Source organism: Sus scrofa, chromosome 6 (genome assembly GCF_000003025.6).
Source record: "Sus scrofa isolate TJ Tabasco breed Duroc chromosome 6, Sscrofa11.1, whole genome shotgun sequence".
In the NCBI taxonomy this organism is placed as follows: Eukaryota; Metazoa; Chordata; class Mammalia; order Artiodactyla; family Suidae; genus Sus; species Sus scrofa.
Window position 1 is genome coordinate 97,704,522 of NC_010448.4, and position 25,388 is coordinate 97,729,909.

At 46.0% G+C, this 25,388-nt stretch overlaps 1 protein-coding gene across 1 annotated transcript in view; it reads left to right on the forward strand.

The window, feature by feature from the left end:
- Nucleotides 1-25,388, forward strand: part of PIEZO2 (piezo type mechanosensitive ion channel component 2) — a 301,579-nt gene that overhangs the window by 60,407 nt on the left and 215,784 nt on the right.

Sequence of the window (25,388 nt, forward strand, 5' to 3'; positions counted from 1 at the left end):
CTCATGCCTTAGCTGAGACCTGTCACGTCAAGTGTTTGAGTTTTTGTTTCTCGGGTGTGTTACCGCAAAACTCGAGAGCCGTTTCTCATTGCTGTACAAGACCTCGAAGGCGTAGAAAGAGATAGTGGCTCTGTTTTCTGAGGCTCTGATGAGGAAGCCTGGCGTAGTTTGTAAATTTATGCATTTGAAGTTCTTCCATAAGGATAATAATTAAACCGCACCAAAGTACGTTAATAAATCATTTTCCAAGGAGTTCCCATTGTGGCACAATGGTTAACGAATCCGACTAGGAACCATGAGGTTGCAGGTTCGATCCCTGGCCTTGCTCAGTGGGTTAAGGATCTGGCGTTGCCGTGAGCTGTGGTGTAGGTTGCAGATGCGGCTCGGATCTCGTGTTGCTGTGGCTGTGGTGTAGGCCGGCAGCTATAGCTCCTATTAGACCCCTAGCCTGGGAACCTCCATATGCTGAGGGAGAGGCCCAAGAAATGGCAAAAAGAAAAAACAACAAACAAACAAACAAAAAAACAAAAACAATGCCATCCTAAGAAATAAGGAGTGTCCCATGCCTTAGCTGAGAGTGATGGCCATATGTTTATGGGAGGAGCAGGGCAGCTGGGTCTGGCCCAGCCTGCACCTTGGCCTGGGAATGGCCCTCGCTCCATGCTGCCGCCTCGTGCTGGCGACTCTTCAGGAAAAGGAATGAAGACTTTGTGTAAACAGAGCAGCAGATAATGACTGGTTTTTCCCATCCTCCCCCAACTGTTGAACTGAGCATGCGTATTTTCATTCATCCAAAGGGTTATCACGGCAGATGCTAAGTTGAGTTTCCTGCCTTAGGAGGAATCTAAAATAAATAGCTCTTCTAAGTCCCTCAAATCCCTAATACACAAAGTTAAGAAGGGCTAGAGAAATGTGAGTTTATACAAATCCTTATCAGACCAAAAATATGTTGTTTATGGGACCCCACCCACCCCAGCTTCATTCCTAGAGGTCAACATAAACAAAGATATTTCAACAGAGTAGCTTCTGGCCTCAGAACCAAGATGCTAACATATAGGCGATTCCTATTTCAGGGCTGGGAGCTCATGTTTCAAAGAAAGAAGGTTTTGTACACGTTTAGAATAAGGCGCTTTGAAAGTGAGTACCTCTGTATCCTCAGATTATAGATAGATAGCTTTCTTGTCAGGGTGTCTCCTTGTTTTATCTGGAAACCAGGTTGCTGGGGTTTCCCTTCATACTACGTGATGATGCCTGGCTTTGCCTTCTTCCCAGACTCCCCAGCCCTGCTCTGCCTGGTCGTCTCTACAGGGTTGGGACTTGCCACTTTGTCAGTATGCGTGACAGTGGCCCATTGTCTGTGCCTGGAGCCCAGGGACTGACATGGTCAGGAAACTCACAGGTGAAAGGTGAGGTCAGAGGCGGAGAGCAGCTCCTGTGTATAAAGAAACATCCTGAGTCACCAAAGCATCACCAGGTCAGAGCACAGACAGCATCATGGCACACTGCCCTACCACCCTCTCAGCTCAGAGGGAGCCCACAGGCACCTTTCCAGTTTGAATGGGGGCAGCTTTGGGTCCTGTGATCCCTCCTCCCTGCGTTTCAGCACCAAGAGGCATGGCTGGGACCTCATCACCTCATTTATTTGCTTTTATGGAGACACAGAGGGAGGAATACCCCAGAGGGTCTTTGTGAACACATAGGTCTCATGCACGGTCTGGGGTTTCTGGTGGGGGTGGTCTGCGGCCAGGCCACGTGGTCCAGTATGGTACCGATGTGGCTTCCACGCACATGGTGATGAGCCTGGGTGGGGGCAGCTGTGCAGCTCTGCATGGGGACCTGGGGGTCAGACACACTCAGGCCTTTGAAGTTCCTGTCTGCACTCGTTTCTCAGGAGTGGGTGGGAATGTGCAGACTCACCTGAGAGAACCACAGGGTGTCTCTCCACCTACTGGTGCATAGCCTCTCCCCCCACGCCTAACACCATGTGCACGTGTACACACACTCACACACACACACACTTAGGGCTCGAAGGACAGGCACCGTGCCTCAGCCAGTGCAGTTCTGTCCCCTCCTCTTTGTCCTTGGATTTCTCAGGCAGGAGTCAGGTGTGGGTGTAGCCGGTCCCCCAGCCCAGGGTGGTCTCAGTGATGCCTCTCTCCCAGGCTTGGAGATCAACTCTCCGCTTCCCTGACATTCTCTTTCACATCCTCCGTGGGGTAAGGACCCTCCAGTTGAAAATAGACATCCTTTGGAGAAGGAGGGATGGTTTGCCCCAAAGTCTTGGCCCCTTGGCCGTTCAAGGTCTCACCTGACACTGAGCCTGAGTCCCACTTTAAAGTAGTCATTTACTGAGTCCCTTCTGTTACATAACTTACTGCTATATTTCCAGAACCCAGAACAGAGTCTGGTGCAGAGCAAGCAGTCAATGAACTGCTCTGGTGCAGAGCAAGGAGTAAACGCATGCATGCATTCCTGGAGTCTAGAGTTGTAGAAGCATTTAGGAATGCAGCTCTAGTCCTGGGCTCCCCCAGTCTCCACAATAGTGATTATCACAGGGCAGTTCCTTGTAAACACCTGTCTGGGGACAGAAGCTCAGGGTATCATAGACCGTGGGCTTTTGCTATTTTAGATTTATCTGAGATCAGAGGATTATGAGTAATTGAAGAAATCAAAACGTTTCATGCCTTTCCTTACCACGTCAGGCATTTTATTGAAGTGTACGATATGTAGGAACGGAAATAATGTTTTCTTGCTGTTCACTCAGTCGTGTGCTCTGCATTTAAATTGCATCTTCACTCCATTAAATAGTAACTAATATACAATTAACTTCAGATGGCCCAGTATTCCAAGTGGATGAGGTATTGCGTTCTCTAACCAGATGCATATGAAGTTCCCTGTATCTTAGGTGTATTGGCCAGCGTGGGGGGAGAGTGGCCATGTTGTTTGGATGGAATGTAGGTAGTAAAACATCTGAGATTTCAAGGAAGGTCACAGAAAGTGCTCCGTGTACACTGGCTAATGACAGGATGACTTACTTCGAAGTAACTATTGCTTTGAACATTAGCGTAAGCTAGAATTAGCGACCTCATAGCTGGTCCTAACTTCAACATTCTTCCTAGTGCCCTTCAAATATTGGCTAAGAAGTACATGATTTCCAGGGTTTGTTTCTTTCTTCTCCTTCTCCTTCCTCTTCCTCTTCCTCTTCTTCTTCACTTTAGGGCCACACCTGCAGCTTATGGAAGTTTCCAGGCAAGGGGTCAAATCGGAACTTTAGCTGCCAGCCTACACCAGAGCCACAACATTGCGGGATCCGAGCCACGTCTGCAACCTACACCACAGCTCATGGCAACGCCAGATCCTTGACCCACTGGGCAAGACCAGGGATCAAATATGCATCCTCATGGATCCTGGTCAGGTTTGTTAACTGCTGAGCCACTAAGGGAACTCCTGTGACTTCCAGGGTTTCTTTTTAAATAATATTTACACTAAGTAACCTGTTACTAGAGAGCCAGTGGCACTGCCCACTAAATATGAATTATTGTTTACAGGCATCAATTAATTTAATTTCTACAATGACCTTTTGAGGAAGCCACTGTTATTATTAAAAACTATCATCAGAAATCCTCATGTTACAGGCATAGCCTGAGTTCCAGGCGGGGTAAGGACATGCCCCAGGACACACAGGTGATGTGTGGGTGGCCTCGCTCTTAACCGGTGCATTGCCTGACTGATGCCCAGGACAGAACAAAGTCCTTGGGACTTGCAAGGGAGGAGGGATCCCCTAGTCACTTAATAAGTACTTGTTGGCTGATAGATTCCCTGGCCCTGGGCACAAGGGCCTAGAGAGATAATATGGTTATGTTTAAGGGAGGTATTTTCATTTGTATTGGTGCAGATTGATGACATGGGTGTATATTATACAGCAAATACATCTTATTAAGTGTGACTCTTTATTTCTTTCAACAAATGTTAATTGAAAAAAATCCCCTTCACAAAACCCTATGTTTGCATTTGGGGAGGGTAAAACATGGTTCTTCGCTGGCACGGCCTTGCAGATGCTTTGGCTCTTATGTATCTCATTGAGTGGAGCTTTTTCAAAGGGACACCATTGACTTATTCCAGTGATGCTGTCATTTCTTTAACAGACCTCAAATTACACCTTGGCAGTTTCCCCAAGGGTTTGCCTTAAGTGGGCTCAATGGTGGTGAAGCATCGTCCTTTCCAGGTGGGTCTGATCCAATAGCATTTAATGGGGGATGAAATTAATCATGTCAATCTTAGGAAAAAGAAAAAAAAGAAGAAGGACAAAACCCAGAGTATTTGGTATAAAACAAAGTGTCTGAAGGTCACTCCTTATTGTAAATGAGGAGGATTAAGAGTTATTGGAGTGGGAGCACCACGGATGATGCCCACGAATGACACACACAGAACAGCTTGCGATGATGTGGGTGTGTGTGGATGGAGGGATATACATGTTCTGGGATGTCAGACTCGATGAGATGCTGGAACATCTGAAAGGAAGTATTGATCAGCCAGATCTACCCTGGAGTCTTGACTACAAGATGCCACCAGCATCTCCATGTGTCATGGGGCCCCTGCCCTAAGGAAGCTGGGATACTGTCCATTTCCTGCACCTGGTGAGCCATTCTTAGATTTGACTCTGTAAATGCTGAGTCCCGAGTCTTTTTCAGTTGGTGACCACAGAAAGTTTTATGTCCTTCCGTGCACTTTCCATAAAGGATAGCTCTGCATTATTGGTAATTGTTCATGATCTGGGGTGCGAGACACACATCTGACCACAGTGCGGAGACTGTGATTTGCCAGAAAGCACATGTCTCCTTGCTTGGTCCCACCAGCAACCTGTCTTCATTCAGGTGCCCTCCCGCAGGCTACATGGATGAGGGATCTGCTACGTTCTTTTGGGCAGAGTCATTCACTTAGGGGGGATGCTGGATGCTGGAGAAGGAATTCTCCAGATTGCAAGGCTACCACACTTGCTAGGCAATACTAGCAGCTGACCTACAGCAAAGGTATCTTAGAAACACCATCATCCATTCAGTTCACATGTGAAATGTTTATGTCACACACACACACACACACACACACACACACACGCACACACGGAATGGGGATAAGGGTGATCTAAGGTGCGTCATTATTTCTCAGGCAAAGTGTCTTCTAGTTCAAGGACCCATGCTCATCGAGAGCCTCCTCTGACGATGGACCACAGCAAATGGGTGAGAACATGGCTCGTAGCAGCAGAGGAAAGAGAAGGACTCTGGGTGCCTGTGTGGGCACCTTGCACCCCTCCTCTTCAGTCACAGAGGCCAGCTCCTCCTGGAGTAGGTGAAACACAGATGGGGGTCCAGCCTGAGGCAGGCAGGCTCCATGGGAAAACAAAAGGACCAGACTTCCAGGATTTGCCCTCACCATACTTTTCAGTGTGTGGTTTTTGTGCTTTCTCCTCTGTTAGGAAAGGAGTGAGTCTCTCAGTATCTTTTTTTCCCTCCTACTTAACCTTTGTGTGGTTTTTGTGCTTTCTCCTCTGTTAGGAAAGGAGTGAGTCTCTCAGTATCTTTTTTTCCCTCCTACTTAACCTTCCTGTGTTATTTTGAGCAAGGTAGCAATTCCCCCGCTATATTCGCTTGTGTTTACACTTGAAAGTTATTATGGATGTAGTTTTTCTCGTCATGGGGATCTCTTTCAACATTTGGGGGGATGGAATTAGAAAGGGAGCAGTAAAGGAGAGGGTTCATGGTGCTTTGGGGATAGTTGTGAACAGGTTAAGTTCACTTTTGTAAACTATTGCCAAAGTTACTCTAAGATGATGGTGAAAAATGTTTTATTCTATCCAGCTCTGAACAAGGGTCCTAGTTTTGGAGGGAATTGTAATTATCGTAGAATAGTGTGTGTGTGTGTGTGTGTGTAATATAATCACCAGAGGGACTTACCCTAAGGTTCTAACCCAGGATGCACTTTATCAGAATCACTACAGGCACCCTGAGAAAAGACAAATGATGCTCCATTTGCCTACATGAAGAGGGAGAGAGGTCTGTAACTTGTAAAGACGTGTTTAGACGTTAGAGAGGAAATAGTAGCAGATATTTTAAACTGCTTGCATCTGGTTTTTGTTAAAAACACTGTTAGTCTTTATACCATTAGGCTTATTATTACTATGTTTTATGATGTCATAATAAAGCAAAAGGCAAGAAAATGTTTAATTGAGTGAATTAGTTGGGGTAAGTATTTTATTACCAATATCAGCTCAAAACCAAATGGAATGCTAACAAAATTAGATGCTTGCTTCTTGAATTTTTGAATACATTAATTGTAGGTCTTTAGGTTATTTTATCTGTCTTTTGGGGGGATGGTTGTTTTGAATTTTGGCAAACCCTATTCCATGAGACAGGGACTTTCAGGCAACATACATAATTCTCAGCACAGGAAACATTGGGTCACATTATTATATGACTAAGGAGAGGTTTTCAGAAGTTCTGAACTTTTTGCTATTTTTGGCTTTGATAAACTGAATCTGCAGTGAGGCCTGACCTGTTATCCAGATGCCTCTGTCATGACAAGGAGGTGGGGTTTGATATCAGTTTGCTGATTCATTCTTCAGATTACTCTTCTTTTGTGTATTCATTGGGCAAACCTGACTGGTGCCCTGTCAACCTTGACCTTGGCATCTGGACACGGTGAAGTAAGTAGGACAGCTGTCTGTCCCAGGATGTGAACCTGCTCTGCTGATCACTAACAATGTGATTCTGGCAAGTTCCTTCCATCCTCAGAGACCTGATCTCCTTCTCCATTGAGCTCTTGGTGCTGGTCCTGGACAGGACAGTGAGAAGTCTGCCAAGGGGGTCAGGTTCACAGAGACCCCAGCCTATGCTTTGTACTGAATAAAGGGTTAAAAAGCCCAGAGGGGGAAATTGTCATTCTTTTTAAAAAATCATTTTTGAGAGTTCCCGTTGTGGATCAGCAGGTTAAGCACCTACTATTGTCTATGAGGATGCAGGTTTGTTCCCTCGCTCCGTGGGTTAAAAGATCTAGTGTTGCCGTGGCGTTGGCGTAGGTCACAGCTGCAGCTCCAATTCAACCCCTGGCCCAAGAACTTCTATATGCCGCAGGTGCAGCTGTAAAAAGAAAACAAAGTCATTTTTCCTTTGAAAGAGTTCACCTTACTTGCTTCTGTATGTATTTTGAGACAATCTGTGTCAGTTTTGAAGCTGACATTTCAACGTCTGGACAAGACTAATAATTTCCGAACGGTTTCACTTGTTAGAGTCTAGGCTCTATTTCATATGTTAACTATTTCTCTTAAACGGACCCACACAGATTGATACGAAATAACCCTTTGAGACGAAAACTTAGATTTAACTCTCAAACAGCGCTAATTATTAATTAGAAGAAGGATAACTAGGTAACACTTTGCAGAGCTGCTGTCTGCTAGGCTGCTCCCCCCAAGCTTTCTAGACAGTGAGTCGCTGAGTCCTTACGGCACCGCTGTGAGATAGGAATTAATATTATTTATATTTTGCAGAAAAGGAAGCTGAGAAACACGCAGAGGTTAATGAATAATTCCTGAAATGAACATTTAAAAAATTGATTCATTGAGTGAAAGCTTCTAATATAAATAATTCAGCTACCTGCACAGGCATTTCCCACATTTGCCTGTTTTTATCATAAAATTAATACCGAGTGAAAAGAAGTGGAAGGATTTTACGTGTGATCCAGCTGCCTTGTGACAGTGTAAGTGGACGGTTATTGGACCTTAAACCACTTTTCAGGCTGTTTCCTCAGCATTAAGCAGAGGCGAGAGTCCCGAGGAAGTTGACACACAGTGTGATTGATTTCTCTCCTTCACTGGATCAGCATTGCTGGGCTTCTGCAGTGGGCTGTCAGCTGGCGCTGGAGCCACACGTGACCATGACACTGGTCCCTGTGACCATCCGTCTCACTATTTAGCCCTCTCCCCTCCCCTCCCTCCTTTCCATTCTTAGTTTTTTCACTTATTGCTTGGATTAATCTTGTCTAAATACATATTCTGCCTTTCAGCTTGGCAGTCCTGCTTTCAGTTAAGGAATGTTTGGGGAAGGCCACCCGCTGCCTCTTCTGCTGGCCTGGAGCCCCTGAGAGGTGGCACTGATGCTGGAGACCTGGCCTCTGCAGGTGGCACAGGGAGGCCTGGCCTGAAGCCCCTGCCCAGAGCCCCAGACTTCAGGACGAAGGCCTGGAGCCTGGGCACGTATACCCTGCAGTGGCTTCTTCCTTCTTCCTCTCTGGCAGCCTGGCCAGCCACGATCAGAGTTCAGGGTCCCTTGGCAAAGGAATGGTACCCTGTCCCCATCATACTGAGCTCCTTTGGATTTAATGGCCTCTGCAAGATGGAAATTGCTCTTCTAGAATGGAGGGACCCTTGGCAAGCTGGTGCTGCCGCCTGGGTTAGGGAATGCCTCCCCTCCCCCATAGCATATCTGCACTGCTCTGCTGGACCCCTCCCCACTGCCCCCCAACACACATGCCCCATTAAGGTCAAGGTGTTAATTCTCTCCATTGTCTGGTGTGATGGTGGCCAAGGGCTCTATGTCTGGCCATTTCTGAGAACTGCCCCAAGCTGAGAACATCCTTTCTGGTGGGGGGTGTGGTCCCCATTTCGATGAGTGATCATGCTAGGGTTCCCTTGCCTTGTTCTGGGATAGTCCTGCTGTCTCAGCTCCAGCAATTCCTGCAGGGCTCTTGAGCCTCTGCTGTCACTGCATTGTACCCACTTTCTCCCTCTCTCCAGCCCGCCACCCTCCCTCCCTCCCCAGGACAGTCTAGTCTCAGAGTCTGTGTTCCTTTAGCCAGAGAGGGTCATTTGATAGCCTTGGACACAGGGCCCTGGCCAGGAGGGTGCATGAAGGCTGAATTCTGTCTTGCTGACCAAAAAATAACACCCTAGTACAGGATTGTGTGCTTCTGGGGGAAGGGGTTCCATGAGGGGACTAGCAGTGGCCCTGCAGAAAAAAGGAGGAAAAAGCACCTTTTAGGGCAACACACACTCTTCCTGAAGATAAGCCCCATTTGCACAACGCGATCCTATAAATTCCCCTCTGACCTCTGAATTCCTGAGAATTGCTCCAGGAGTTTACATGGCAGCCATTAGCCTATAGGATTCCTACCTTGGCCTCCCTGAGCAACCTTGCCATGCAGAGGCTGTCCAGATCCATCACTGCTTCATTGAGAGTCAGAGCGAGCAGAGGAAGTGGCTCATAGCAAGGCCAGCTCTTAACAGTGGACTGATGGGCAGCAAAGCCACCAGACCAGGGGAGCTGCTCTTCCTTTGTTCCATGGTCACTTGCTAGTAGACTATGCAGTAGATGAGGATTAATTATCTGTTTACTGCCAGGCTCAGTCAACATCCAGCTTATTAGAAAGGCAGGACCAGGCACCCCAGCTGTGCTGCTTGCTTGTTCATGAAAACAAGGGTTCTGCAAACACTTGTCCTTCTGAGTGAACCAACAGCGATGACAAGGGTTGGTGGGCTGCATCTGCCTTTAAATAGCATGACAGCTCTATCATTCAGCCATATGCTGCTCATCAAATATTCAGCAGCCAAAGCTTTTACAAAGGCCTTTCATCAGCTTGTGCACATGCAGAGGGAGTAAGGAGGCCAGGCCTCCAAAAGCTGGAATGGGCTGTGCTTTATTGTTTGGAAATGGGGCCCTTGCTTGAGGGGAGGAGCAAGGGGACTGGGGAATGGTTACCTAGAGAATTTAAACATATTTGTGGTCCAGAGTTTTGCTGGTTTTTTTTTTTTTTGGTCTTTCGTTCTTTTAGGGCTGCACCTGAGGCATGTGGAGGGTCCCAGGCTAGGGGTCTAATCAGAGTTGTAGCCACCAGCCTACATTACAGCTACAGAAACATGGGAGCCGAGCCATGTGTGCAACCTACACCACAGCTCCTTAACCCACTGAGCAAGGCCAGGGATCGAACCTGCAACCTTATGGTTCCTACTCAGATTTGTTTCCACTGTGCCATGACAGGAACTTCTTTGCTGGTTTTTTGATTTGTGTGTAACGCCCTGACAGAATCTCAGTGAACAAGTGCCCTGCATTAGTTCTTGGGTGGCCTACCACAGGAAGATAGACCTGCATTGAGTAGGGAGCAGGATGCGGTGCTGATTGACTGATTGATGGACTGATTCTTTTTACAAGTATTTATGAGGCAGCCATTAGCCTATTGACTCTTTTCAGATAATATGTTAAGAACTGGTAGTACAGACATAAGCATAGCTCTGTAATGCAGAAATGCACTCTCCAGTCGGTAATATTAAAGGATAAGTTTAATTTTTTAGACTAAAGATTTAATAATAAAATTTATTAGTTTATTAAATTCATTAATCATAAATGAATAATAAAGTCTAAATAGAGTTGACCCTCATTTTTCGCAGATTCTGTATTTGCGGATTCACCTACCTGCTAAAATTTATTTGTGACCCCAAAACAACACTCACAGGACTTTCACAGTCATTCTCGGACCCTTGCAAAGTGACAGGACATTGGAGTTGCAGGGCCTGTGTCCTGGCTAAACAAGGGCAGGGCGAGGGGCTCCATCTGGGTTCAGCTCAGACCGTGAACAGGGGTCCTGTGTGCAGTCTGCTTAGTGCCACGTGCACCATGCTTTGTTCTTTGTGTTGGTGGTTTTGCTATTTGCCCTTTTTTTTTTTTTTTTTTTTTTTTGCTTTTTCTAGGGCCACTCCTGTGGCATGTGGAGGTTCCCAGGCTAGGAGTCTCATTGGAGCTGTAGCCGCCGGCCTACACCACAGCCACAGCAATGTGGGATCCGAGCCACTTCTGCGACCTACACCACAGCTCACAGCAATGGGTTTTGCTGTTTGAAAGGGCCCCACACTCTCTGCGGAAGTGCCGGCTAGGATGTGCCTTACGGAGAAAGTACATTTCTCGGAGAAGCTGTGTTCAAGCGGGAGTCACAGGGCTGTGGGCTGTGAGTTCAGTGTTCGTGAATCAACCATATGTATTGAATAAGGTGTCTTTAAACAGGTTATGTATTGATCGGTTGATGAAAACATTGTAACCAGAGGCTCCCAGGAACCAACTGTGTTTCCCTGAGGAGTCGTGGTCAGTTAACAGACAATTCAGCGTTCTGGGCAGCATCCTGGAACATCGCTACTGCCCATCTCGAGAGTTAATTGCGCACATCTTGCAGTAGAACGTGGGAGTTAGGGTTACTCTGACACAGAGCTTGCAGGAGGAGAGATAGGAGGGGAGGATACAGGCTGGGCTGACCTGGGGGCATCATCTGGGGAGTCGTCTCCGCAGCACTGGTTCTCCGCATCCTTGTTGGTAGGGCCGGGTTTTCCCTCGGTTGTCCTAGATGAACATGCATGCTGTAGCTCTCAGGGGAGATGCTTACAGGATGCCCCGAGCTGCCTTCCCCCAAACACCCATGGAGGCCTGGTCTCCTAGAGAGAACATTTGGTCTTTATGGAGCCGTGTGAACAGATGTGATGGACGGAGATGTCGGCCTCCGGGGAGCTCAGCATGTGGCCCTCAGGACAAGGATTGCAGAGCTGAGGTTGTGATGGGTGAAGGGATACTCTTTCTGCTCAGTTCCAGGTATGATTTTTGAATGCAGCTGGATTTTGCCCAAAGTGGAAAAATAGATACTGCGTGCACAGCTGTTGCTCTGTTGAGAATCAGATGAAAATTAGTTCCTTACAGGATATTTTACTCAATTCTCCAAATTTGAAAACTTTATTTTTTTTACAAGTTGTATCCAGGCAACCATAATTTGTCATGTTTTCTCATATTAAGAAGATCCATACAGTTGGCAGAGCAGGAAAATGAACAAACTCAGTCTAAACACAAAAAGACCACAGATGCGAGGAGATAATACAGTAAAATAAACAATGACTAACATCACGATTTCCTCCGGTTCCAACTATTTAGTTTAAAAACTCACTGACCTTTAGAAACAGCAGGAGTGACCGCGTGGAACACAGGATGGGCTCAGGCACGCTGTTGTGCTTTGCAATGAGGTCTTTGTCTGTTCAGGGGCTTCGGGCCACGCTGCCCAGCTCACCCCTCCTCCCATCTGCTGGACCTTTCTCAGCTCCTGAGCTTTCTATGCAGTTGTTCCCCCTCCTCCTTCCTGGAGCCTATAATTGAATTTGGGGAACGTGTGTGTGTGTGTGTGTGTGTGTGTGTGTGTGAGAGAGAGAGAGAGAGAGAGAGAGAGAGAGAGAGAGAGAGAGAGAGAGAATGTCCCACCATCAGACCTCCAGGTCTTCCTGTGTGCTGCTCACCATCCAGGCTTCCCCCCCGGGCCAGTCACCCCAGGGGGGTTGGGGCAGTGACCAGAGCAGTTTAAATGAAGGCAAACCATTCCATGATTCAGGTCTTAGAATTTCTTTCAGTTTTCCCACCTGCCGTGGACCATTCAAATACCAACAGCAGATCTTCCTCCTCCTCCTCCTCCTCTTCTCTCTCATGTCTTCATAGACGTCTCCGTCCTGGGAGGTGTTACGTGTCCAGGAAGAGGGTTCTCTTTCCACCAGAGGGAGCCGCTGTGTCCAAAATGGCTCCAAATGTGCCATCTCAGACTGTTCCCGCGAAGCCCATTTTCTTGGCCTCATTTAAACTTTTTTTTTTCCATAGAAAAATGAAGATAATGTAAAGTAACCCTTTATTGTGAGTCCTATTTAAGTTACAAAAAAAAAAAATCCAAGAACTTTCGGAAGGAGACCGATGGAGTCTAATTTCGTGAAAATCAAACTCACTGGAAAGGAAAGTTAACACTAGTGCAGGAACTTAAGGATGAGACCAAAATCCACTTTCCATCCTTGCACTGAGGTTCATTATAGGGGTGGGGACCAGAGGGTCGGAGAAAAGACTGCAAAAAGGGAAGGACCCTACTATAAGCATAAGGTCAAAAAGTGACCCTTCTAGAGGTACACAGATCATATTAGAGTCTGCATTTTCCATGTGAGTGATGGAGTCCTGATCATTGCATAGCATTCGGCACCAAGTCCTTCCCTGTCCTCTTTCAAGAGTAGCATCAAGACATCCACTTTGGTAATAATTTAATTATACCCTAGACACGTGATATAGTTACTTTGTCAGTAGTGGAGATGCCAGTTGCATTCGCAATATATCCATTACCTCTGAAATCTTTTTTTTTTTTTTTTTTGTCTTTTTGCCATTTCTTGGGCCGCTCCCACGGCATATGGAGGTTCCCAGGCTAGGGGTCTAATTGGAGCTGTAGCCACCGGCCTACACCAGAGACGTAGCAACTCGGGATCCGAGCCGAGTCTGCAGCCTACACCACAGCTCACGGCAGCGCCGGATCGTTAACCCACTGAGCAAGGGCAGGGACCGAACCCGCAACCTCATGGTTCCTAGTCGGATTCGTTAACCACTGCGCCACGACGGGAACTCCCACCTCTGAAATCTTTATTCGAGATTTTCTAAGTTAGGATTTGGGATCCAAAGAAATAGAAGTAACCCCATGTCGCTAAGCTCAAGGAGTTTACAGTTTCATTCTGCCATGATGCTTGGGAATATCAGTAACCGTATAAGGTGTAGCATCGTGTCAGTGTTATGAATAACAGCAGAAATAACTAAAGTTTGCTATTATATAAATAATATGTATCAATGTGTATTCTATACTGTGTAACTAAAGGGGTAGGGAGGAGCATTTACCGAAAGCTCCAATTTTGCTTGGGCATAATTAGTACATGGCCCCACTTTCAGACCGTATTTGGCCAACAATTCTCTCAAAAAACATAGGTTTTTTGAGACTTCTCTTGAACAGTGCAAACAGTTCCATGTTTTCTGTGTAGGGAGGAATATGTGACTTTCCGGGCTGCACTTTATCTAGAGGCTGTTCTGACTTGTACGGCTCTTGGTTAAGAAGTGTGAATCTGTGTGTGTCTGTAGGGGGCTGGGAGGATTGGAGAGTTTAATGTAGTTGTAGTTCCTGTTCATAATAGAGCATCAGGAAGAGAAATCCTTGGGGGATCTTAACATGTCCAGTGCTCTAACTTGGGTTTTTTTTTTTTTTTTTTTGCTAATTTTTAATCCTGAGGGTTGTGATGGAAAGGGAAAGAATTGTGTGTGTGTGTGTGTGTGTGTGTGTGTGTGTGTGTGTGTGTGGTGTACATGTACATTTCAAATAGATCCAACTTAAGAAGTGGGTTATTTAGGGCCAGGGGATGAGAAGAAGGGGGAGAATGAGTTAGAACATTTGCCCTAATATTTGAAAGGAGAGGGGGCAAGAATGTGAAGCCAGAACGCGGGGCATCACAAAGGCCTTCCTTGAAGCAGCCTGGTTTTCAAGCCATCTGTTAAAACCATGTCTCCACCATATTCTGGAACTTGGCACCGCTTTTTTCCCTTTCTGCCTATAGACTGTTTTATTTGTCGGGAAGAAGTCCAGGCAGCCCTGGGTGTTACATTCTGCAGGCTGTGTGCTCCCGTCACCTTGTCGTTGCCCAGCGCGGCCCTGGCCCTGGCCCTGGCGCACGTGTGCAGGCCAAGCGCTGCTGTTTGTGACTCTGAGTGTCCACGTGGCTTTCCTCCACCCCACCCCCCACCCCCCGCCTCATCTGTCATTGTCAGAGTGGAATCCCTACAGACAGTGTGAGTTTATTAGGACTAATTTGGTAAATTAGCTGTGCTGGAGGCAGTGCCCCTGGGTCTGTTGATACATCCCACACTTTCGCACCCACCTCCAGTCAAGGCTGCAGTGGTGTCAGTCCTGGCTGTCACTGTCAGTGCTGTTATCTTCAAGAAATAGAAACATGGAAAAATTGGAAAATCGAAGCATTGCCTTTTATAATTTCCTTTTAAAAAATTTGTGTTGAAATATAGTTGATTTATAATGTGTTAGTTTCAGGTATACAGCAAAGTGATTCAGTTATACATTTATACAGGTATGTGTGTGTGTATATACTCTTATGTGTGTATGTGTATACTCTTGTGTATATATATGTGTGTGTGTATATATATACTCGTGTGTGTGTGTGTGTGGTTTTAACAGATGTATACACACACACTCTTTTTAAAATTTTTTTTCCCACTATGGGTTATCACAGGACATCGAGTAAGCTCCCTGTGCTCTAAGTAGGTCCTTAGATTTCTAAAAGCATCATATCTAATCCATTGCGTCCACTCCAGCTACACTTATGAGTTGCATGGAGCTCATTTCTTTTCTTTTCCTTTGCATTTTACCAATGAACAAACTGAAATGAAAAGAAGTTACACACTTCATCCAAAGCCACCAAGTAAGAGGTGGCAGGGCAACAGAGGAGCCCGTGTTTCTGAGTCAGGGCTCTTCCTAAGGGCTGTGCTGCCTGGTAGCCACGGTGGGATGCTACCCGCCCTCGCGCAGGAAGTTTGCAGACGGAGCACCTCCCAGAGTTCAAGGATGTTGAAATTGGGGGTTGGGGTGAGGGTGGGGGGAGAAATGGGATTGGGCCTAAGAGTTTTGGAAGGGTAGAGCGTCTTAAATAAGGGCCCTGGCTTACATTTGCTGTGGGATTGGTTACCTGTTAATTTCCTGTCATAGAGTAAGTTTCGGTTAAAAATTCAGGAAAGAAAATACAACTTAGAAATAATATTGCTCAGCTCAGCAGTTTGAAGGCTTGTGGCTCTTCTTTGCAAGCAATTTACATTCTTCAAATATAGTATGATGAATTTCTGTGTGACTAGGTGGTAGGCTTTTTACGACTGTGTTATTTTAGAGCAGTTCTGGTGACCGGCATCTGGAGGAGAAGAAAGTTATGCAGAAGCTAAGATGCTGAAATTGTCTCCGAGTGCTCTGAAGAGCTCTCGCAGTGTGTGAGCCGGTGAAAACCAGGTGTCACAGGGTCTGTCTTACACCAGTTTGTTTGTTTTTATTGAAGTAGAGTTGATTGATAATGTTTTAGGTGTACAGCAAAGTGATTCAGTTATATAGATGTATGTGTGTGTATTTTTTTCAGGTTCTTTTTCATTAGAAGTTATTACAAGATTTTGAATATAGTTCCCCATGCTACACAGTAGGTCCTTGTTGATTATCTATTTTATATATAGTGATGTCTATCTGTTAATTCCAAATTCCTAATTTTTCCCTCCCCTCTTTCCCCCTTGGTAACCATAAATTTGTTTTCTATGTCTATGGGTCTGTTTCTGTTTTGTCAATAAGTTCATTTGTATAATTTTTAAGATTCCACATAGAAGTGATATTGTGCAATATTTGTCTTTTCTCTGTCTGACTTCCTTCACTCAGTATGATAATCTCTAGGTCCATCCATGTTGCTGCAGGTGGCATTATTTCATTCTTTTTATGGCTGAATAATATTCGACTGTATATATGTACCATGTCTTCTTTATCCAGTCCTCTGTCAATGGACACTTAAGTTGCTTTCATATTTTGGCTATTGTAAATAGTGCTGCAGTGAACATTGGGGTGCACGCATATTTTCGAGTTAGAGTTTTCATCTTTTCCAGATATATGCCCAGAATTGGGATTGCTAGATCATGTGGTAGCTCTATTTTTAGTTTTCTGAGGACCCTCCAATACTGTTCTTCACAGTGGCTGCACCAATGAACATTCCCACCAGCAGTGTAAGAGGATTCCCTTTCCTCCACACCCTCTCCAGCACTTGTTATTTGTAGACTTTTTGATAATGGGCCTTCTGATAATGTGAGGTTGTAACTCATTGTAGTTTTTATTTGCATTTCACTCATAATTAGCAATGTTGAACATCCTTTTTAAAAAAGTAAAAAAAAATTATTAAAGTATAGGTGTATGTTGTACATCTTTCTTTTCATGTACCTGTATGTCTTCTTTGGAAAAAATGTCCGTTTAGGTTTTCTGCCCATTTTTTGATTGGGTTGTTTTATTTTTTGATGTTGAGCTGTATAAGCTGTTTTTATACTTTGGAAATTAAGTTTAATGTTACTTTCTCCCAATTTAGTCCATAGAACAAACTTAATAGGACCATAGTGGTTACACTGCTGAAACCAGTCTTCAATAATTCAGTGCCTTCAAGGTTATCAAAAGTTTTATACAAAGTATCTATATTTTTATTATATATATATTTGATTTTTTATATTTCACTTTATTTCATATAGGATGTCAAATGGCTTATTCTATCCAGCTGATAAGACATACCATGATACATAGCATAGGAAAAAAGATAAATCCAGGATAAAATTCATACCCAAAGTTCTGCAGACTTTAACAGAGCTCCATGCATTTTGGCAGCCAAGTCAAAGAGGGCGATAGTTATGTGAAGACCTCGGCATCTGTAGAATGAAAACCATTAGGTTTCTCAGAAGCAGAGCAACACTTCACGCTGCAGCTGGAGTCCCTTCCACTTACTGTCCTTAAGAAGGGGACTGTGAGTCACTGTGAATCCCACTATTACAGTCCCTTTGGTAAATAAAAGAACCAGAGCTATTTTCTTGCTTGTCTTAGGCACAAGGTACAATTCAGACTCTCCAAGAGAAAAAGGGAGGCATTTGCTTAGGGTGAGGTTCTCAGTGCCGGTCCCTTTAGCGTCACCTGGTGAACTTGTCCCTGGGCCTCCAGGTGACTTTCTGTACCAGGGGCTGCTTCTCACTGTCCCCACCTGTCCCCAGCTGTGCTGGGGCCCAGCCTGGGCTCAGAGGCTTCCCTCCAGACATAGACTTCTCACTCATAGGCAGGGGTGGGAAGGGCAGGTGTTGAGTTTCTGCCTCTGACAGGTACCTGGAACACAGGTGTTACTGGTGCTCCTTAGGGGAGACCCCAGGGGCTTTTAGAATCAAGTCATCATTCTTTTTCAGGAGTTCACTTGTTTAGAATTGAAAGACACTTGCCTTCTGGCTTGGCTCATACTACTTTTTTGGGAGAACACACATCCATCTTGGTATTTCAGAATCCTTCCAGTAGTATCTGTTGTTTAGCCTGGTGCCCTTAGACCAGCCAGAGTGGCTAATGCCTTTACCCTTGGCCCAGGGCAGTCCAAGAATAGCTGTCCACACTGGGCAGCAGGGCTGAAACTCAGCAGTCCTGTTCCCAGGTGAGGTAAAGGTGTCATGGGCGATGCTGTTACCTTCTGTCTGCAGATGAGGAAATGAACGGCCAGCAGTGGGGTAAGTGGCACTTATTCCTTTGCAGAAATCCCTGTGGTCTAGTTAAGAGACCCCTGACTTCATTTGTTTCAAATGCAGTCCTCTGTCCTTTAGAGCGAACCAGAGACCTGAAAATCCATATTGGGCTGGAAGGCTCTTGGCCATTGTGTTCACTGGGGTTTAAATTTCTGCATTCACAAAAGCGTTTCACTTTTTGAATCTGACTAGCATCCATGAGGACACAGGCTTGATCCCTGGCCTTGCTCCATGGGTTAAGGATCCGGTGTTGCCATGAGCTCTAGTGTAGGTCACAGACCCGGCTCAAATCTGGCATTGCTGTGGCTGTGGTGTAGGCCAGCGGCTACAGCTCCGATTCAGCTCCTAACCTGGGAACCTCCATATGCCATGGGTGCAGCCCTAAAAAGACAAATAAATAAATAAATAAATAAATAAAAGATAACAGGAAGCATTCTTTAAAAAAAAAAAAAAAGCATTTCACTTCATTGGTTTGCTGTTCACATTAAACAAGATAATTAATGTCAGGTATGACCCGCAGAAGACGTCTTCTTGGAGGTGTTTGTTCTCATGATTATTACTGTATCATCATGAGAGTTGGCTGTAAATATTTATGTGTGTCTTATGTTTTGGAGATGTGACGGTGAAGATAAAGGGCTGGGCTGATGTTCAGCTCTTGTGCATCTGGGAAGTCACGTGGGTTATAGATTAAAACACACCACTGTGGGAGTTCCCACTGTGGCTCAGGGGGTTAAGGGCTGACATTGTCTCTGTGAGGATGCAGGCTTGATCCCTGGCTTCACTCAGTAGGTTAAAGAATGCAGCGTTGCTGTGGCTTGGCATAAGTCTCAGCTTCGGCTCTGATTCAACCCTTAGCCCAGGAGCTTCCATATGCCACAGGTGCAACTTTAAAAACAATGACAATAATACAAAAAAAAACCCCAGTAGGTTAATAAACAGCCACCACCCTGAGCTTGCCCCACTGCAGGCCCAGCTGCCCTGATGTTCCAGCCCCCAGTTCCTCCTCCAGGACCATGAGGTTATCTTATGATGCAGGGGGTTACACCTGGCTCATCTAAGGGCCTCCAGAACTTGTCCCGGGAATACATTTAGCATTGCGTCTGAATACTTGCTGTCTGGGTCAGACTGCTGGTTAAATAGCTCAAATATTATTTCTGGAAAAAATATAAAAATAGTACAATTCAAATACCACTTTTGTGAAGATTATTAAAATATCAAAACAGTACTTTTCCAGAGCTGTAAAATTCAGCTGTGTTTTAAGAAACTACAGGGCAATTAAAAAAATTCTAGCGGCACTCAGCAGTTGTTTGTTCCTGCTGTAAAATCAAAGAATTAAGAGTGGAGTCTAACTTTAAAAGTCATGATGTATGAAATCAATTTTTTTGAAGACAAAAAGTGAGCTTATTCAAGATCCTGATGGTCCAGGTAAAAAATGACAAAATGAAAGGTTTTATTGCCGTGAAGTGGTCTCTGAGATCCTCCTCAAATCCGGCTAAGTAGAAATGCATTTTGCCGAGTGACCAGAACTAAACCCAAGTCAATTAAAAAAAATGTGATTATTTAGTGAAATATCTTTTTCTAGAAGCTCATCTTTATGGAGTACTTTCCCGTCCTGGTCAGTGAGTCATTGTGACTGTGTGCAGCCCTGGCCTGGGTCTTGCCAAGAATCTGCAAGTGGGTGGCACCAGCCGAGCCTGGACAGCCTGGGTCCTTGCTGGACCCTGGGGGGGACCAGCATTTTTAGCTCTTCCCTGGGGCTTGAGGCAAGATGACGTTCCATCTGGGTGTCAGAAACCAGGGCAGATGTAGGACTTGGCAGCACCACTGGGTAAAGAAGGAGCTTTCTAACTATCTAACTTACGATAGCCATTGGCTGATCTCGGCAAGTTGCTTATGTGGGTTCCTGTTTTCTCATCACTGAAGGAAGGGGTCCTTGGGGACGGTTCCAGGTAATGTGTGAAAAGTCGTTCCAAAATTGCAGCAAGTTTTATTGAGCGTAATAAAAAGCAACACTGTATTTTCTTGGTTCCTGAATATAGTTTTTTCGTCTTTGTGAAATTTTCGACATTATAGAACGTCTGACACTTGAGTAAATTGCCCGTCAAACCTGGCCCTGAGTAGTCGGCATCTCTTCGGACACCTAAACCCTCAGTCAAATTTATTTACATTAATAGTACTACAAGGGATTGGTTTCTTGGCTGAAATCTGGGTGGTAATTTGTTATGAACAATGCTTGAGAAGCATTGAAATTAAAAATCTGTGCATACAGAACATTGCCTTCTTATATGACTTAAAAGGCGGACAAATCACCAAATACTTCAGAAGAGAGAAAATGTTTTCAAACTGATTAAGGCTGTTCAGGTCAAGTTATAGAGCTTGCAGCTTGGCGAGAGAAGCAGACCAGGCGATAAACATAGAAAGCAACAGGAGTATACGTGCAGATCCGGTTGCGGCTGTGATGAAATGAGGGCCGTGCTGGGACAGGGGAATGGGATGGGGATCTGCCCTCATTGAGGGGGTGCGGGTCAGGTGAAGAGCAGGCAGAGGTGGGGGGGCCCTCGGGGCCTCAGGGTCCCAAATGCCAAGTGGACTGCAGAGGAGCTGGAGGGTTGGAGAGAGGAGAGAGAGTTTGGCACCAGGGCGGCAGGGACCTAGCTGCTTGTGTGAAAGCTGCATCTGAGGCAGAGGGAGGAGAGGCTTCAGGAACGAGGAAGGGTACGCCCAGCTCAGTGGCAGCAGTGATAAAGGGCAGGCTTTCAAACCCTATTTTGAAAGCTCAGACACACGGATGGTTTGATGTGAAGGAGGAGGGAGGGCGAGGAATTAGGAAGGTCCTTGGTTTCATGTTTTGGCGACAGGCTGGGTGGTGGAGCCGGTTTACAGGGATGGAGGGCAGAGCGTCGACGAAGGAAAAACCGGAGGTCCCTCTTGGACGTGATGTGTTTGCCTTGGCAGGGAGGCTGCCAAACAGCGCTGCCATGTGGGTCAAATCCAGCTCTGGTTTCGGATCGAATGTGGAGAAGGCCTCTCTTGCATTTTAACTGCAGAGGTAGAAATGCAGCGGCTGGCTCATGCTGTGGCGAGTTAGGAAGGTTTCAGCATGGCCGTCATGCCCTCATCCCATTTATTTAAGAGATTTATGGGGGAGTTCCCGTCGTGGTGCAGTGGTTAACGAATCCGACTAGGAACCATGAGGTTGCGGGTTCGGTCCCTGCCCTTGCTCAGTGGGTTAACGATCCGGCGTTGCCGTGAGCTGTGGTGTAGGTCGCAGACGCGGCTCGGATCCCGCGTTGCTGTGGCTCTGGCATAGGCTGGCAGCTACAGCTCCGATTCGACCCCTAGCCTGGGAACCTCCATATGCCGTGGGAGCGGCCCAAGAAATAGCAAAAAGACAAAAAAAAAAAAAAAAAAAAAAAAAAAAAGAGATTTATGGTGTTTCAGGTGCAAGGTCAAGTGTCTTTGCTGCCAGAGCTGAAGTTTGGTTCAACTCTATCTCCTGTGACACTGAACTTGGTCTTTGGCCCAAGGGCATTGTGGCTGCAGAGATGGACCAGAGGCTTTCTGATAAAGCACCAAGCGCAGGAAGGACCCAGACAGATTTTCCTGGCCCTATGGCCGACCCTGGTGGGCCACATGTAGTTCAGAACCCGTGAGGCATCAGCACCTCTGCCCTGCAGAACATGTGAGGGTCCGCCTGAAGAAACACACGCAGGCATAGTGTCCACCTCCACTTTGGAAGCGGTCAAGGGCAGAGTCAGGGACTGGCCATCCCACATACATAATGGCCCTTCCTTCTGTGAGATGCCCACATGCAGCCAAGCCTAATTTCTTGACTGGCACTTAGTTTTGGAAGCCAAATACCCACTGGAGTTCCTTGAACTTTCAGCACACGTGCCAACTCACGTGAATGTACCATTTCTGGTCCTTCTGTGACAGCACCTGAGTGACCCAAGGGCCTGGCAGTTCATCTCAAACTGATCGTGAACCGCCAGTCCCTGCTTCTGCAGCATCCTTCTCAGACACAGGTTTTGGAAGAATTTATCAAAAAAGAACTTATTTTAGTGAGACCCTTTTATTCACTTAATTATTCTTAAGTCTATTCTGGTGTAAAAAAGAAAAGAAATACACCCTCTCAAATGGAAAAACCACTTACCAAGTCATAAAACTGAAATTTCAGTATTGAACTGAAACCCTAAATGATATACCAAGATCACTGTTATTCCTGGAGTTACAGTGAATGGCTATTTTCAGTTCATGGTAATGATTTTTGCATTTATTTGTACAGCATAATTGTGAAAAAATACCCCCAAATGCAACTTAAACCCCCCACCCTGAATACCCATTCATCCATCAGCCATTTACCTGAGACAGATGTTTAAATTAAATTTTCTCCATTTTTTTTTAAGGATACCAACACTGGTTTTTGAAGAAAACCATAGAAATAAATGTAAACTTGCCAGTGATTTCAGATGAGTTTTAGGTATAGCTCTCATGCAAAGCTTACGTTATCTTGAAAATTAAATTTTAAACAGTATTTCCTGTTTTGCAGTCAATTTGATTCCTTTTTTTTTTTTTTTTTTAACCTCTTGAGTCTTGTTACTAGAACTCTGGGCAGGACCATGACTGCCTGGTGGCCCCTGGGGGCAGGATGGATGGTGGGTTCAAGCTCACACTGGGATGAGAGCTCAGAGCTCAGGTTCCCAGGCTGCTCCTTCTGTTCCCTCATCTCAAATGCTGTTCCCTTTCATCTCTCCAAGTCTCAGTCATACTCTGAGTCTGTCAGTTTCCACCTCAACCTAGTGAATCCTGGCACCGGCTTTAGTTTGTCCCAGTCTCTCTTCATCATTCAAATGTGGCCAGGCTCGTGCTCCTTCCCCCGCCGCTCAGCCTTTGACCGCATCGTGATCTTTCATGGGTGTTGGTTTCGTGTCACCAAATAGTCTGTAAAGCACTCTGGGGCAGAGTCCAGACTGATAACCATAAATCCTGGATAGAACTTGGACCGGGCTTCTAGCAGCTCAAGGCTGCCAAGGAGACTTCTGACAGTTACTTCCAGGGCAGAGGTCTTTCCTGTTTCTCTTTCTTGTGTCTGGTTCAGTTCCACACACATTTAATCCATGCCTTTTCCTTGTCCCTCACCCTATTCCTGTCTGGGAGCTGAAAATACAGAGCTGAATGTGTGGTCTGTGTTCTAAGCTTCTTACAGCTTAGTGGGGAGGCAGAAACATCAACCATAATACAGAATACATAATAAAGCAATGGGGTTTGGAAGAGGGTGTTGGCGAAACACAAGTCAGGTGGCTGAGCCTCTAGGAATTCAGGGGAAGGTGAGTAGGGTGGGCAGGTGAGGGCAGTGGAGGGGCACTATGGGCAGAAGTGGGGAGCTCCCCAGGGCAAGTTTAGTTTGTAGGTGGAGTTCAGGCCACCCTGAGGGCACAGTGCATGCAGTCCTGCCTGGCCCTGTTTGCTATCACCTTTGGTGGTAGACGCAGGACCCGTGTTCTGGAAAATGGGGAAGGAGGCAGAAGAGCCAGCTTTCTGTCCATGGTTGAAAGTGAGACAGGGCTGGGGGCGGGGGCAGGGCGTGAGTGGAAGCTGTCTGAGTTCCTCTCCTGGCTTTGCATTTGTTTAATGGTGCAACAGTCTCTAAATGCAGCCACTGCTTCAAAATAAACACAGAATTGCATGTGAAGAATTAGAAGCTGGTCACCGGAACACCTCCAGACTAACCAGTCTCACTTTTCTTTGCTGGCCTGGGGTGTGAGCAGCAGCCTCTGGTCTGACAGTGGATTCAGGAGGAAGGGCCGTTGGCTGGTGGTCAGGCCAGGCTGGAAGGCAGTATCCTCTTGGCCCCACCGCCATCCAGCTGATGAAAATTGGGGGCCTTCACCTCCTCTTGGTGATCAGGCTGAGCTGCTCTAAAAAGGGACCCCAGATTCGAGGCTGGACACAGGCCCCATTCTAAGCAGAACCTGGTTTAATTATCTGCAGAGTAAAGCCACCTCCTTCTTCTGCCCTCCTGGGCTCAGCCACACCAAGGGCAAGCGAGTCCCTCCAGGCACACCATGGGGGACTGTTCATTATGGGGTGCCCCCTTTTCCTGGATAGTGGTCATCACGGGCTCTGAGCTCTGTCAGGGGTGTGGCCTTATCCTGCATCTGTGTCCTCAGGGCCTCACCTGGAACCCGGCATTCAGGAAATGTTAGAGTGAAAATCAGGCTTCTGGTTCCAGAAAGGCACCGTCCATCCTGGGATTGAGAGGCCTGGGCTTCCCTGAGCTGTCTTGCAGGGTAAGATCACACCTGGATAATGGAGGCAGCGAGATATGAGCCCCAGCCTGTGGAGCCCACTGCCTCGTGGACTTGGAGTTGGGAGACCTGAACCCCAGCTCAGACTCTACTGGGAACTCTTTCCATGTCCCTGGGGGATCTACTCAGACCTGAAATTTTTCCTCTGGAATGACAACTACTGATACTGCTCTGTTTACCTCACATCAAATTTGCAAGATCACAAGTAATAACATATATAGATGCTTTCCTACTTAAAGGATACTGTTTCAAGAGTGTTATATATTTTCATCGTAACTGAAAATGACATGGATAGTTTGGTTTTCATCTCCAGTTTACTGGCGGGACACTGGGCAGGGAGAGTGAGTTCTCACCACTCTGGAGTAAAGGAGCTGACATGTGAACTTGGCAATTGATGTCAATGCCCCCCACCCCAGAGACCCTGCAGACATGCTTCCATAGCGGGAGCTCCACGTACACAGTGGGTGTTTTTTGTACTCTGCTTCTAAGGCAAAATTGCAGCTGGTGCTTCTTTGCTAAGCAAGTGTGTCCACTTTGGGGGGGTGAAATAGTTTTTAATCCTGTTTGCTTGCTTTCTTTCTTTCTTTCTTTCTTTCTTTCTTTCTTTCTTTCTTTCTTTCTTTCTTTTTTTCTTTCAACCTCCTGGACTCCTTTAATTTTCTTTAGAGTTTACATCTGTTTGGGGATTTTTTCGTTGTTTGTTTTTCAGTTTGAAAAATAACAAAAAATAACCTGCAGGGTAAGATGGAAGAATCTGGTAACAAGATAGTCACTTTCTTATACAATGATAAATTCCAAGTGTTTGTAAAACTGCCTGCGACGCCTCAGGCTTCAAGAAAGGATTAGATTAGTGAGGGGTTCCCGTTGTGGCTCAGCTGTAACAAACCCGACTAGTATCCATGAGGTTGCCAGTTCGATCCCTGGCCTTGCTCACTGGGTT